Genomic DNA, 16,848 nt, shown 5'->3' on the forward strand with positions numbered 1-16,848 from the left:
CCAGCGGTGGTTGACGTTATGTTTAAAGAAAAAATAGAAAAAAACCGAATGAAATTATTAAAAAATCAACGTTTCGTCCTTGTTTCAGAGGACATCTTCAGGATAATTGAAATAAAAATGTGATAAAAGAAAAAGTCATAGATCGTGCGAAAAAAACTGTCTTTTTTCGCACGATCTATTTTTTCTTTAAACATATATATGTATGTATATATATTGAGCACTCTAGCACACTGGTAAATATATATATATATATATATATATATATATATATATATATATATATATATATATATATATATATATGTATGTATATATATATTATTACATTTTCACCCAAAATAAGGCAAATTGCCACTTTGGTGTAGGGGATTACTATCAGGGACAGCAACTACTGGGGCACTATGTTGGGATTTGGGCTGCAAGATGTCGGTTCACGTTGCACTTGAACTTCTACATGTCAGTACAGTTTGGGAAGCAGGATCCTGGAATGGAATTCCAGAGTCTCGCGGTTCTGGGGAAGAAACTACTGGAGTAAAAGGCTTTCTTGCATCTAGGGATCTCTACTGTGAAGGAGTGGGATTTTGCTGCTTGTCGAGTTTGTCGAGGGTATTTACGTTGTGGGGGTACAAGTGTCTGCAGTTCGTCAGAGCATTCACCACTAAAATACTTGTAGAAAAGGCAGAGGGATGCAACATTTCGTCGATGGGACAGAGACTAAAGCTTAGATGCCAGTTCAGAACCTATCAGATTCGCGACTCTCTTTTGGACCTTGTCTAGGAGTGAGAGACTAGCAGCAGATGCACCAAATGTGACAGCAATACTCCATACATGGGCGAATGGTGGCCTTATAGAGGTAAAGGATACTTTCAGGTGTCAGTAGTTTTTAGCACGGTAGACAGAACCTACCTTCTTCGCAGCGGCCCTGGCAATGTTTTCAATGTGATTGTTCCAACTCATGTTTCCTGTGAACGTTAGGCTAAGCAGTTTGAAAGATGTGCTCTCAGATAGGGAGTCACTGGCCATTGCTATTCGTGGCATAGAAGGTTTCTTGTAATCATTGGAGGAAACCAGTTTAGTCTTGGCAGCATTGAATGTGACCATCCATTTTTGTCCCCATTCTACTACAGATATATATATATATATATATATATATATATATATATATATATATATATATGAAAATAAATGGTAGTTTTCTTGAAGCATTGCTGGTAAAGGAATATATGTAAACAACGCGCGGCTCTTTACAAACAGACTTCTTTCTCCAAATTTACGACATGGCAAGGAAGAAGAAAAGGAAAAAAAGAAACAAAACAAAACATACTGAAGATGGAGTATACCTCTGAAATTTATTTGTGATAAATTCCAAACAAGTAAAATATTTGTTTATTTTCCTAATATTTCGTTGTATTTGGCTTTCAAACGCACTTGATGCGTATTTTATTTTATTCAGATATATGGAAGTTTTAACAGCCGAGAGCAATGCAGAAAGGACTGGAGCCACAAGAGTAAAGAAAAGAAAAACAAACAGACAGGTATGTTCTAGTAGAGAAATGTCTAACTGTTAATTTATTTATCACTCCTTCCCTCATTGTTTTTAAATACCTAGAAACACTAGTGTTTCATCCTTTTGGGAATCATCAGTGCAAGCTGTTACAATTACAACCAGTTGGGAGATTCGAACCCGATCACGAACCCATCTCTTATTCCATGATTATAACATCATGATCTGCGTATGTAAGCTTAAGTGACCAACTTATGTCAACTTAGAGTGCTTAAGAAACAAAGTTACAAGATCGCAAATATATGCTAAAATTGTTTAAATTAATCCCGGACCATAGCGGATATCGAAAATACTTGAATTGAAATATATAGATATATATATTTTATTGTTTGGAAAGCCAGAGATATATTTTGTTGTTTAAAAATCCAATAACAGGAAACGTCAGAATAAAGTAGAAACGAGATTGTACTTGTTGGCATGGAGAACACCTTCAGACTATGGCTTTCTGAATGACAGGGATTAACCCCGGAGGTCATGCGAACGGATGTAATTTTTGGTCCCAGATTACAAAACTGGTAATATTGCTGAAGTGCACGCACGCAAATGTATCTGGGGTTTCCCCAGATACATAGCTGGCTCTGATTGGTTGAATAAGGACACCGGGAATATAAAAACAAGCGCCCAGTTTTTTTTTTTAGACAGATTAGAGATTGGAGAGAGATTGCGTGGAATCTTGAGATAGTAACACCGCTCCCAACGCCTGACCACACCCCCTCTCCATTACGCCTGAATGCCATTTACGAAGAAGAGTTGAACGTGTACATATCTGGAAAAAGATTGTCATTTTTGTGAAATTAATTTTTAGTAGAATAGAATTTTTATTGTTGTCTTCTCTTTCTGGCGTATGCGAGCTTCGCGGTTTGCTTTCAGAAGAATTCGACACAGAGGCGTTCAGAATTTAATATGGAGGTCTCTTGGAGAACTAGACATCACGATGCACGGTTCTTGAAGATGATAAGAGGTCAGTCGCTTGACCTCAGCGCAAGAGACGTTTCACACCCACGACAAACTTGACAAGAAACAAAATTCCACCCCTCCACTGAAGAGGTACCCAGATGACGTAAAGCCTTCTACTCAAATAGCTTATTCCCTCGAACTGCTAGAATTTCCTCCCAGGCCTCTGCTTCCCTGATTGTACTGACATGCAGAAGTTCAATGGTATTTTTTTTACAAAGGAGTCACCACTTATCAAGGTCCGGAGACCACACGAGGATAAGGGTTAATGAGTGTACTGTATTAAATGGGATAATATCATAGTAACCATCATTAGTGGAAATTTCGTAAATTGAATTACTTAAGGGAACGTCTTATCAAGAACTTGTTCACATTGGACTTGAAGACGACCATATTTTAGTAAACTGGAAATCGGAAGAGAGTTCCACAGGCGTGAAGTTCCAAGAAAGAAGCTTTGTTCATGGAATCTACGTTTAGGTTTAGGCACAGATAAAGAGTAGAGGAAATTATTGATAGTGGTTTCAGTTAGACGAGTGTTCTTTGTGACAGTTTTGCAAGAGGAGCTCAGACGAGCACTTGCCATGAAAATAACGATAAAGCAGGGAAACGCACACAATATCTCTTCTTTAGGAAACAGATTGCAGGCAAGAGAAAAAGTTTTTTAAAATAGTCAACCATATTCGTGACCACACACACACACACACACACACACACACACACACACACACACACACACACACACACACACACACACACACACACACATTCAGCTTTATATTATAGATTGAAATGTATAAAATAATGCATTTAGTGTTTTCTAGAATAGAATCTTCTAGAATAACAAGAACTAGGCATTATGTATTATTATATATTATATAAACATTTTATTTCATCCATTCTCTATTTTAATATATTTGAACATATTTGTGATTAAATTTGTATTTGTTAAATTTTTCGTCCTTGCATCTGGATAAGAAGCTTTGTCCGTCCATCACATTAAAATAGGTTCTCATCATTTCTGTAAAAAATTGTTGGTTACAGAAAAAAGAAAAAGTTTTAAACTAGTCACTGCAATTTTTCGTTTGACCGAACCACATCAGTCTACATCAAAACATATAATATATAAGATATCAATGGATATATACGTGAGAATCAAAACAAGGAAAAGAATATGCTGTTGTCATAGCGCTAATTAGGACCTAGAAAACGTCAATTCTTTCTTTGTCAGAAATATGAAATGTGAGGAGCAAACGATAAAGAGAAACAAGGCTGTCGAAAAAGTAAACGAATGGTTCACTTTCTACTCTTCTTATTTGATTCAACCTGGCATTGCCTATTTGATCGTTACTCTTTCGTTACGTTCAGGACTGAGTGAATGCTCAACACTCCCCCTTATACAGGGTAGAATGATAGAATTTGTTGCCTAAAGAAAACAACACTACAGCTTTATTTTAACTTTTATTGAAAAAAAAAATCAATTCAGTTAGCTTAATTATGTAGTGGAGCTGACTTCTATTCTATGTAGCTGCCTTCAGCCTCAATCACCCTCAATATGGGTCCGGAACTGGGAGCATGCCTTTTTCATAAGCGTCTGGAGCTCAGTGGATGGTGGCGATCAGGCTGGCTTTGGTGCTGTGGGAGGTCATGTTGGTGATATTCTCGACATATGACCAAACATAATTGTGGCTCGTCCAATGCATTGCGCTGTGCCCTCAAGCGTTGAACCAGGACTGAGTGAATGCTGGGGAAGAAAAAAAAATGAATAAATAAATGGTTGACAAATGGAGGCAACTCTAATAAAGAATCTATAGGGGACTATCTCCTTTCCATCGCTGAGTCTTTTTTGAACTCTGCCAAGACAGGATAAATTGCTTCTAGCAGCCTCCGACCAGATGTGGCAACAGTACTCCATCCTTGGATGTACTTGGCTCATATATAGGTAGATAATTGCATCAGCAGCGAGATATCTATTGGATTCATAGAAGGATCCAACCGTTTTTCCAGGAGCCTTAGCAATAGATTGGATTACGTGTTTCATCTTAGATCAGGAATAAAGGTCAGACCTAGAAGCTTGTCAAAACATGGAGCCTCCTCCAAGACGAGAGCCATTCATTTCAATTGATGCCAGATGGGGATCAGAACGTTGAAGATGGAAATATATTGGTTTCAGATGCGTTAAAATTAAAATCCTATTCAATACCAGGACGGATAATTTGGGGGAAAGACGAAAAACTAAGTTTTAGCATTCCATGTCTTTTTCGTGAAAGTTTGGTGAGGGGGGAGGGCATAGATTGGAGCTCAGACGAGCACTTGCTATGAAAATAACGATAAAGCAGAGACAGACTTGCAATGTTTCTTCTGTGAGAAAGAGGATGCAGGGAAGAGAAAAGGGCATCCCCACTAGATTACAAAGTCGATTCTGAACTCTTATTTGAGGGGAAAAAATGCATAAACGTAAGGTAACGTGGGGTCGCAACCGAGATTGAACTCACTACACGAATTTGTAGTGTAATTTAAATCTTGTCCATAGCTGAATACTTGATGATCCGCCAGGGTTATCAAGGGTATTTTTTATTGTGACGCCATCATTAGATGGGTTGCCTACCACAGCTTAAGAGAGGCCTATCTACCCTCTAGGGAAGGATAGACCGCGCCAGTTTCCCAATCTGGTATTTTACCTCACGATACATAGCGCCTCGCCTTCCCAAGTGGTCACCCATCTGGTACTGGCCAGGCTCAACATTGCTTAACTTCTGGTAATCAAAAAAAGTGTCTAATTTCTTACATAGGATCCCGGCAAATCTTGTCCCTATTAGTGGCCTCTTACGACTTAATGGCACTGTGCCTTGTTTGGGGTGCATAAACAGTAACAAAAAAAAAAAAAGATACGTTCGTTCAATCTGTGCGTTTAGTGATGAAAATGAAACATAAGCATGACAGATCAACAGACGACCAATTTTTTACAGAAATGATTAGAACCTATTTTAATGTTATGGACGGACAAAGCTTCTCATCAACATGCAAGGACGTGCCGAAACAAGAACAGTTTTATTATTATCGAGAAGTGATAATTGAACTGTCAGCTGGCAGTTTTCCAAATAAATCTAATCACAGATTTAAAAGAAAAAAAACAACGGTTTATTTATCGAATCTAAACAAAAAAACACATGTTTCCCCGATTAACAACTATCGTGGACCCCAACGTCTTCTCTCCTATCCAGGTTCTGGATATGACCTTAAACTATATCAGATGGTGAGGCCTAGCTTGCGAGCTTTGGGGAGTGTGGAGCCACCCTTTAATTGCCATTGCTCCCAGGTCCACTCTGACCCGGAGTGGTAGTACCTGTTAGGGTCCCAACTATGGGTTAAATAGAAACCGACTTGAAAACAACAAATATATTCTATTAATATTTTTTTCTTCAAAATCTCTGGATTCGGCATTAAATAACCCAAAAAGGGTTGATATGCCGTAAATGAAAAACAACCTTTCTCTTCTATCCCAATCATTGTCATTTCAACTTGCCGATATATTTTTATTTATTTCTGCGCATGCTCAAATCCAATTCATTTCTCCAAATCGTTTAATATTAAAGCTTTCTGACCTATCAATATATCTCGATAGCTACACTGGTAGGAGAGTGTCTGGAGCACTAAAAGTTTTGGTTTTGCTTCGAGCTGATGGCACTCAAATCCTTTTTTTAACTTTGGAAATCAAAACTATATATTAAGTACAATACAATCGTTCCACCCTGTAGATGTAGATGTGGATCTTAGCATTTAGAGTGCCGATGGTGTCACACACACACACACACACACACACACACACACACACACACACACACACACACACACACACACACACACACACACACACACACACACACACACACACACACACATACACACAGAATGAAAATTATATTTATAGAAAATGTCAGTTTGTGTTTTGTTTTAATTTTTTGTTGATATTTCTACCTGTACAAATAATCTATATAAATAAAACAGCAAATGTATGTGTGTTTGTGTTTGTGTGCGAAAACATTTAACCGATAAACTATTAAACTACTGGTCAAATTAACATGAAATAAAAATCATACACCAAAGATGGTTTTGAAGAAATGTGAATCTGTAACTGCAGCTTTCCAAGTTTATTACAAATTTTACACACTGATATGCAGTTCCATCCATACAAATTAATGATTATATTGTACCTAATGGTGGGATCCTTCTACCGCTCCAGAAGATATCTCACTACTGATGCAATTCTCTATCTATATAAAAGCCAAGTACGTCCAAGGATGGAATACTGTTGCCATATCTGGGCAGGAGCTGCTAAAAACAGCCTATCCTGCCTTGACAGAGTACAAAATAGACTTCGTGGCTTAGTGGGGGATGCCCTTTTCTCTACCCTGCAACCTCTCTCCCACAGAAGAGACGTTGCGAGCCTATCCTTGTTTTATCGTTATTTCCATGGCAGGTGCTCGTCTGAACTCCAATCTCTGGTCCCCCTTCGCCAATCTTTCACGAAAAACACCCGTCTAGCTGAATCCACTGTGAAACATTTCCCCACTCTATATCTGTGCCTAAATCAAAACGTGGATTCCATGAACAAAGCTTCTTTCTTAGAACTGCACGCCTGTGGAACTCTGTTCCGTCTGCCTGCTTCCCACCAGACTACAACTTGGATGTCTTCAAGTCCGGCATTGGCAAATTCCTGGTGAACCGCCCCCTCAAGCAAACACTTCATCAAATCTCCACACTAACGTAATGTACTTGCAATAACCGTTATCCCTGAGTGGCTTCCGGGCCTTGATAAGTGGTAATCACTGCGTAAAAAAAAAAAAAAGCTTATATATAGTTGTGATTTCAAAACTTTTAAAAAATAAATGACCGCGGTGCCATTAGCTAGAATTGAAATCAAAACATTTAGCACTTCAGACGCTTCCCTACCGATGTAGCCATCGAGATATAGGTCGGACAGATTTAATATTAAACAATTTGAAGAAATGAATTGAATTTGAGCATGCGACGAAAGAAGTAAAAATATGTCGGCTAGTTGAAATGAATATTTTGCATTTCAACTTTCCGATATATGTCTGCGTTATTCATCCATCCAAACAAAGATTTTATGTTTTATAAACCATCTTTGATTATTATTTTCTGTTAATTTCAGTGTTATGTTACCAGTAGTTTAAGAGTTTATCGGTTAAATATTTTCACACACACAAACACACACAAATACACACACAAACACACATACATGTACAGGGTGTGGCATAAATATCTCCCACATTTTGACATGCGAATTTCCCAGTCACACTCGTGCAATCAGGCAATCCCAACTTAATATTTAGACAAGACATCCCAAGGCCAAAGCATGTTTGCGAGCTCAACGTGGAGGAGACTGAGCAACAGAATATCTCACAGTTCGAATACTGTCTGGCGTTCGAGCGCTTCCAGGTGGCTTTCAGTTGGCTTTCTTTTTCTTAGTATTTAGAGGGCTGATGGTGCCACACACACACACAGAATGAAAATTATATTTATAGAAAATGTCAGTTTGTGTTTTGTTTTAATTTTTTGTTGATATTTCTACCTGTACAAGTAATCTATATAAATAAAACAGTAGATGTATGTGTGTTTGCATGTGTTTATGTGTGTGTTTTTGTGTGTTTGCATGTGTTTATGTGTGTGTGTTTGTGTGTGTGTGTTTTAAATGAGTACCATATGTTAGATACACCAAAGATGGTTTATATTTCTATTAGTTTTACGCATGCGCAAATTCAATCATAGCTAAATGGAGTTTAATTTTAAATCTTTTCTATCTATTTGTTGTGTTAGCTCAAATGGTAGGGAACGTTGCTGGAGCGCTAAATGTTTTGGGTTCGTTTCTAGCTGATGGTACCAAAGTCATTTCTGATCTTATTCATATAAATAAAACAATATATGTAGGTGTGTGTAAATATTTAACCGATAAACGCTTAAACACTGAAATTAACATGAATTAATAATCATACACCAAAGATGGTTTTAAAAAATGATGAATCTGTAACTGCAGCTTTTCCATATTCATTACAAATTAGGATGACATAATGCTGTTCCGGCCCTGTCGGTGGGGCATTAGAATACGCCGACTGCCCCCTGCAGAGGGTAAAAGTCCCACAATGGGGTTCCTGGATATGACCTTAAACTATATCTAGTGGTGAGGCCCCAGCTTGTGGGCTTTGGGGAGTGTGGAGCCACCCTTTAATTACCATTGCTCCCAGGTCCACTCTGACCTGGAGTGGTAATACCGGTTAGGGTCCCAACTATGGGTTAAATAGAAACCGACTTGAAACTGGGGGCGTTTTTTGTGGGTGGGTGGGGGGTGGGGTGACTAACAGAGAAAATAAACACACTTTGTAAAAAGAAAAGAAAATTGGCAAAAAAAAATTCATTATATACAGGGTGAAACGATAAAGATGTCGCCCTAAAGAAAACAACACCACAGCTTTATTTTTTAAATTTTTACTGAAAAAAATCAATTCAGGTAATTTGGTTATGTACTAGAGCTGACATCTATTCAATGTAGCCGCCTTCAGCCTCAATCACCACCTTGATACGGGTCCGAAAAAGGGTTCATGACTTTTCCACAAGCGGCGGTGGGAACTCAGCGAATTGTTAGCAGATGACGGCAATCAGGCTGGCTTTGGTAGTGTGGGAGGTCATGTTGGTGATGTTCTCACCGTATGACTAAACGAAGTAGTCCAATAGTTGCAGATCGGGAGAGGCGTGAAGCAGTGAAAGAAGGGTACCAAGTCTTCTTTTAAGTGCACACAACGTGATATTCACACCGGTAGACATGTGAACAGATAAGAGATGTAATCATTATTGACACATTATTATTATTCTGTTTTTTTTTTTTTTTTTTTTGTGTGTGTGTGTGTGTGTGTGTGTGTGTGTGTGTGTATTTTTGTGTTTTTTTTGTGGGTGGGTGGTGGATAACTAAAAGATAAACACTACTTGTAAAAAAAGAAACAAATTGCCAAGGTCGCTGGAAAGATGGTGGGATCCTTCTACCACTCCAGAAGATATCTCACTACTGATGCAAAGCATGTTCGCGAGCTGAACGTGCAGGAGACTGAGCAACAAAAAATCTCAGCTCGAATACTGTCTGGCGTTCGAGCGCTACGAGACCTTTCAGGTGGCTTTCTTTTAAGTGCACACAACGTGATATTCACACCGGTAGACATGCGAACAGATAAGAGATGTAATCATTATTGACACAGAAGCTGTTGTATTATTCTGTTTTGTGTGTGTGTGTGTGTTTGTGTTTTTTTTTTGTGTGTGTGTGTGTGTGTGTGTGTGTTTTGTGTTTTTTTTGTGGGTGGGTGTTGGATAACTAAAAGATAAACACTGTTTGTAAAAAAAATAAACAAATTGGCAAAAAGAAAAAAGCGCTACAGCTTTTGTTTTGAATTTTGTTGAAAAAAAATCAATTCAGGTAACTTGATTTTTTTTTATTACATTTTCACCCCAAACAAGGCACATTGCCACTTTGGTGTAGGGGGCTACTATCAGGGGCAGCAACTACACAGGTACTATGTAGGGATTTGGGCAGCAAGATGTTGGTTCACGTTACACTTGAATTTCTGCACGTCAGTACAGTTGGGGAAGCAGGGACCTGGAATGGAATTCCAAAGTCTAGCGGTTCTGGGGAATAAACTACTGGAGTAGAAAGATCTTTTACATCTAGGAATCTCTACAGTGTGGGAGTGGGATTTTGCAGCCTGTCAGGTCTGTCAAGGGTGCTCATCTCGTGGGGGCACAAGTGATTGCAGTTCGTCAGAGCATTCACCACTAAAATACTTGTAGAACAGGCAGAGGGATGCAACATTTCGTCGATGGGACAGAGGCTGAAGCTTAGATGCCAGTTCAGGGCCTATCAGGTTTGCGACTCTCTTTTAAACCTTGTCTAGGAGCGAGAGACTAGTAGCCGATGCACCAGCCCAAATGTGACAGCAATACTCCATACATGGGCGAATGGTGGCTTTATAGAGGTACAAGATACTTTCGGGTGTTAGTAGTTGTCTAGCACGTTAGAGAGAGCCCACCTTTCTTGCAGCGGCCCTGGCAATGCCTTCAATGTAATTGTTCCAACTCATGTTTCCTGTGAACGTTAGGCCAAGGAGTTTGAAAGATGTACTCTCAGATAAAGAGTCGTTGGCCATTGCTATAGGTGGTAGAGAGGGTTTCTTGTAATTATTGAATGAAACTAGTTTAGTCTTGGCGGCATTGAACGTGACCAAGCATTTTTGTCCCCATTCAACTACAGATTGGAGGTCATCCTCTAGTGTTTCTGCCATTTTTTTAGAAATGTGTTCATTCGTCTTCCTGTCGTGCCTGCCATAGAGTGTAGTGTCATCGGCATATATACCCATCTCAGAGGCAATTTTGTCGGGGAGGTCATTTATGAATATCAGGAACAATAGAGGTCCAAGGATAGACCCCCGCATTTATATCATATTGTTTAGATGTACGACCGTCAAGGACAACCTGGATTTTTCTCTTATCTAAGAAGGATTTAATTATGTTAAGTATTCTATTATGGACTAGAGCATGGTTAATTAAGGTCTCAAATATTTTGGCAAAAAGTGGGAGGAGGCTAATAGAGCGATAATTTGATGGGTCAGTCCTTTCGCCAGAATTCTTGAATACTGGTACAACAGAAGCAGTTTTCCAACAGCCCGGAAAGCAAGCTTCATTAAGGCATTTGTTGTAGAGTTTGGAGAGAACTGGAGCTACTTTGGCTGAGCACTTTTTTAATAGCACAGCTGGGATGAGATCGGGTCCACATGCTTTTGAAGTGTCAAGGTTTTTTATGATGGCATGCACCTGAGCAGGGGTGATTTTCAGATCGTCTAGCGTGGCGTCTGTCCGCATAGGAAAGTCCGGTAGGGGGTGGTTGGAAGGGTCCAGTGTTGAGTTTGAGGCAAACCGACTGGCAAGCATGTTAGCCTTGTCAGTTGCTGAGGAGACAACCTCGTGATTGTTAGTTAGTGGGGGAATTGTTGATTGCCCATTATTTACTACACTGTTGTAGATTTTCCAGAAGTCTCGAGTTCCTAGTTTTTGTGCTTCGATGCGCTTTTTAGTGGTTTCCGTAAGTTCTCTCTTAGCTGTCGCTATTTCTTTCTTAACATTATTTCTAGCTTCTATATACTTCAGTCTGTTTGAACTGGACTTATGTCGGTTAAATCTGCGGTATGCATGCTGCTTTTGAGCAATGGCAGTTCCGCAAGTCGAAGTAAGCCATTGGGGAGGGTGGGGCCTGCTATAAAATTTCTGCATGGGAACATGTGCTTCGATTGCAGTTTTGAACCAGTCAGTGGTCTCGTTTGCACACTGTTCAGCAGGAAGAGAAAAAATATTTCTCCATGGGGCATCTCTGATTAGTTCCCTGATGGCTTCCCAGTCAGCCTTTTTATAATATCTCGTTGTTTTGAGCACTGGCTCTTCAGTTTAGGGCGATTTCAACCATTATCACTGCATGATCAGCATTCCCAAGTGGGCTGTGGGCCTTCGTTATGCAGTCATCGGGAACTGTGGTCAAAAACAGATCCAGAAGTGATGCGTATTGTTCTTCCTGTTCAGGGAAACGGGTTGGAAACGTAACAATTTGTGATAGAGAGTGAGATATAATGAAGCTATGAGTTGTGCTGCCCGCTGCATCTGTGTAAGTAGAGAATCCAAGCCAGTTTTTGTGGTGGACATTAAAGTCACCAAATACATGTATTTGTGCGCTAGTGCTGAGGGACAGTGCCGTGTCTATGCTGTCAGAGACTTTGTTTATTATGGTGCAGTCCTGAGTCGAGGGAGAGCGGTAGAGAAAATAAAAGTAGCTAATATTGTGTTGCATGATTAGTCTAAAGTACATAGTCAGGGGGAGGGTATTACGAATGTAAACTCCAAGTCCGTGCATGTGTCTGTCAGAGTCCTTACGGTAGAGTGGGAGATATCCAGGCATGTTAAAGTAGTTAGAGGGGATGGAGGAGTGTAGGTTAGTCTCACTTAGTGCTAAGATATCCAGGGTATTTGTTAAGAGAAATGCTTCAACATCAGCTAAATTAGTTCTAACCCCGTGGATATTTGTGAATGCAAGCCTCAAGGGAGGAGGCAAGTTGAATTTGTTTGTCCCTAAGCCTGGTTTAAGCTTATTTTTAGATTGTACTGTCGTCATAGTAGAGTTGACTTCTATTCAGTGTAGCCGCCTTCAGCCTCAATCATCGCCTCCATACCGGCCTAGAACTCGGAGCATGCCTTTGTTGACAAAAGGGGAGGCAAATCTAATAAAGATCGATTATTTCCCTTCCTTCGCCGAAATGTTAAGGGTGTACAATTTTTTTTGTGTGCAATTAGAGGCTTCTATATGTGATCAGCTAGTCCCGACCTTTCGACCTCCCCGCCCCGTGTCACGGCTTTACTGTGTTCTTCTAGCCTTACCTTTAGGGGTAACCGTCTAACCTTTGTATAGTTTTCCGCATTTGCATGAAAATTTGTTATTATGAGACTTTCAGATGGGGACTTTACTCGTATTTTTCGTGTTTTTTGAAAGTCAAACCACTCTTGAATATTGTTCTGATGTCATATGAACTGCATTTTTTTAAAATTCCGGACATTATTTATGGCAAGTTTTCAGATATTGTCCTTTGGTGTTTGCTCTAGGTTTTCCGGAGTCGATGTAATGCTCTCTGGGTAGTCTTTTAGATAGAGGGTTATTCTTAGGTTGTCCAACTTCTGGTATGTGTTGTCGTCGCTATATATTGTTCTGGCACGATGTTGTAAGCACCGGACGATTCCTTTTTTATGTTATATGGATAGTGGGTGTTGAAATTCAGGTATTGTCCCGTGAAGATCGATTTTCAATATATGGAAGATACAAAATTCTGATCCGTGCGGTTTTTAATGAATCCAGGAATGTTAATTTGTTGATGTGTTCCTTTTCCATAGTGAAATGGATAGATGGACGGATGGAGTTCACATGATCTAGTAAGTTGGTATCATCTACGTATCGTAGCCATACAGTTGGTTTCGGTAGTGTTGAGCTTATTGCCAACTCCTAAAAATGTTCCATGTATATTTGCCAGGAACTGGAGGCAGTAGTGAACCCATTGCTAAACATTCTTATTGATATATGTCGGTTCCCAATGTGAAATGCGTTGTCTCTACACAGAAGGGTATCTCCATTAGGTTATCAATTGGGGTGCGGGTTTGTTCTCTTAGTGATGTATTTGAGGACAGCTTCTTCCTTATAACTGTTAGAGTTTAATCAGTGGGTACTTTGGTGAACAGAATCACCACATCCAGACTCACCATCTGGTTTGAATAAATTGGAGCATCCTTGAAAATGTCAACAAAGTGAATTCAATTTTGGACATATGGTGAGCTGATTATGTCAACTAGGAAACGACTCAAGAGGTGGCACGCTGAGCCTCAGGCGCTGACGATGTCATAAATAATAAAAACGGCACCCCATTAATAAAAATTAATAGGGTGCCGTCTTTGTAACTTTGTAATTCTTAAAAGACCGTATAAGTGTGGTAGCTTACTGTGATGCTGAGCTAGTTCCCTCTATTTTGCTAGGGGTATTAGGTCTTTGATTTTATTGAAAAACAAAAACTGTGCACCCTTAAAATTTCGACGATGAGAGATAATCCCTTATCGATCTTTATTAGAGTTGCCTCCCCGTTGTCAACCAATTTTGTTCACAAATACGAAACCACAGCCATAAAGCAGAGACTAACTCCAAGAATATGAAAATATCTGCAGAACCAGTAACTTTTCTCTTTTCTTTTCCAAACAATAACCAACATGCCTGAAGACGGTCGAAGGTCAATCCAATCGAAATGTTGCACAAATAACACTCAAGATGAGAACAATTCTTCTCTATAAATGATAGTTATATTAGAAATCACCTGAAGAATCTCTCGTTATTTGTAACTGACTGACCAAAACATGCTCATGAATGTGTAGCACCTTATTAATGCATACATAAGAAAAATTACAAGTGTATATATGTAGACAACAACTGGCGACGTTCAGCACAGTGTTTGGATGCCGGAGAAGCTTCACAACACTTGACGATGGAAGGGAGGTAATTTTTCACACATACAAAACCACAACCATAAAACAGAGACTAACTCCATGAATACAAGAAATATTTATGTCTCGGAAGTAGAGTAATAAGCATATCTTATTTTTCTTTTATTAATATTATTGGAATCTTTTCTTTTTTCCTTGTACACATTTTTGTGAATCATTCCGTGGATTTCTGCCTTTGGATTATTATGGACCATCTTCTTCCAATTACGGGATTTCCTGGAATTTTACTTGCACAAATGGAATTTCTTTTAACTTTCTTGAAGTTTTACATTTGGATTTTACCGTCACTGGATTTTTTATTTTCCACCAGACTATCCATTCATGTGTAATCACCTTTTTCTTCACTATATTCCCTATGCTTAACTTTTTTGTTTTCAAGTAAGATCTTTGACTTACTTGCTGTTTCATCAAATACTTCTGCATGCAAAATCCGATCCCGCATTTTGCTAATTCCTACCCTCTGATGAGAAAGAAAGTATTTCTTCGAAACTCCGCGGATTAAGGACTATCCATTTATCTAGTGTTTCCTTTTCAGATTAAATATGTTTTTAACTGATTTCAAAGTGTTTTTTAACATATTTTATTAACTGTTTGCTCATATATACATATATGCATATATATATATATTTATATATATTTGTATATATATTTTAATTAATATTTTTATAATTCGCAATGTTAAATTATTTTAATAACATGCAAACATTCATTGACTTTAAAAATAGATTTTCTGAAAATTTCAATTAAATTGGTAATGTAGAAATATGGTTTTATCGATGTTGAACAAACCAAGAATTACATATATATATATATATATATATATATATATATATATATATATATATATATATATATATATATATATATACACAACGGCCAGCGATGTTTGGCACAGTGATTGGATGCCGGAGAAGCTTCACAACACCTCCCGAAGCCGAAATTGCATTAAAAAAAGGTTATGGTGATTATTTGGTGATCTGCGACCGGTCTTATCCATTACAGCTTCTTAAACTTAGACGAGATGATTACGGCGGGGGGAAACACTGCTAATAAATTGACAAAATGCACCAGAAGCTCCAATGTATGTGCCCGAGATTGGTCAATATGAAGGGACCAATTCTTCTCCATGACAACGCTCACCTGCGCGTTGCTCAACTGACCCTGCAGAAGCTGAACAAATTGGGCTACAAGACTCTGCCTCATCCGCCATATTCATCGAACCTCTCGCCACAAATTTTCACTTTTTCAAGCATTTCTACAACTTCCTGCGTGAAAAATGCTTAAAAAATACTTCAAAAGCCGAGATGATGCCAAATCGGCCTTCAATGATTTCATCGCTTCCAGAACTCCGGATTTCTATGCTAATGGAATAAATAAACTTGTTTCTCGTTGGCAAAAATGTGTTCCATTCTAATGGTTCTTTTTTCGATTAATAAAGTTTATTATGAAAGGAATTATAATCTTTTTGAATTTGAACGTCAAAAAACATTACTTTTGCACCAACCTAATAGAGACTAACTCCATGCCTGACCGAAATATTGCACAAGTAACACTCAAGATGAGAACAATTCAATTCTTTTCTATAAATGATAGTTATATTAGAAATCACCTGAAAAATCTCTAGAAAAGAAAGAAAAGTTACTGGCCTGATTTCGACGATAGAAGGGAGATGATCCCCTGTCGATCTTTATTAGAGTTGCCTCCCTTTATCAACCAATTTTTATTTCACACACACGAAACCATGGTTAAAAAAACTGAACAATTCCAAGAATACAAAAATATATGCAGAGCCAGTAACTTTTCTCCTTTCTTTTTCAAGACAACAACCAACATGCTTGACGACGGTGAAAGGCTACACCAACAGAAACGTTGCACCAATAACATTTTTGCACCGACAGAAACGTTGCACCAATATTATTTTTTTTTCTTGTTTTATCGTTATTTTCATGGCAGGTGCTCGTCTGAACTCCAATCCCTGGTACCCCCTCGCCAATCTTTCACGAAAAACACCCGTCTAGCTGAATCCACTGTGAAAAATTTTCCCCACTCTATATCTGTGCTTAAATCAAAACGCGGATTTCATGAGCAAAGCTTCTTTCTTAGAACTGCACGCCTGTGGAACTCTGTTCCGTCTGCCTGCTTCCCTCCGGACTACAACTTGGATGTCTTCAAGTCTAATGTTAACAAATTCC

This window comes from Euprymna scolopes, chromosome 46 (genome assembly GCF_053919585.1).
Source record: "Euprymna scolopes isolate OS-2025 chromosome 46, ASM5391958v1, whole genome shotgun sequence".
In the NCBI taxonomy this organism is placed as follows: Eukaryota; Metazoa; Mollusca; class Cephalopoda; order Sepiida; family Sepiolidae; genus Euprymna; species Euprymna scolopes.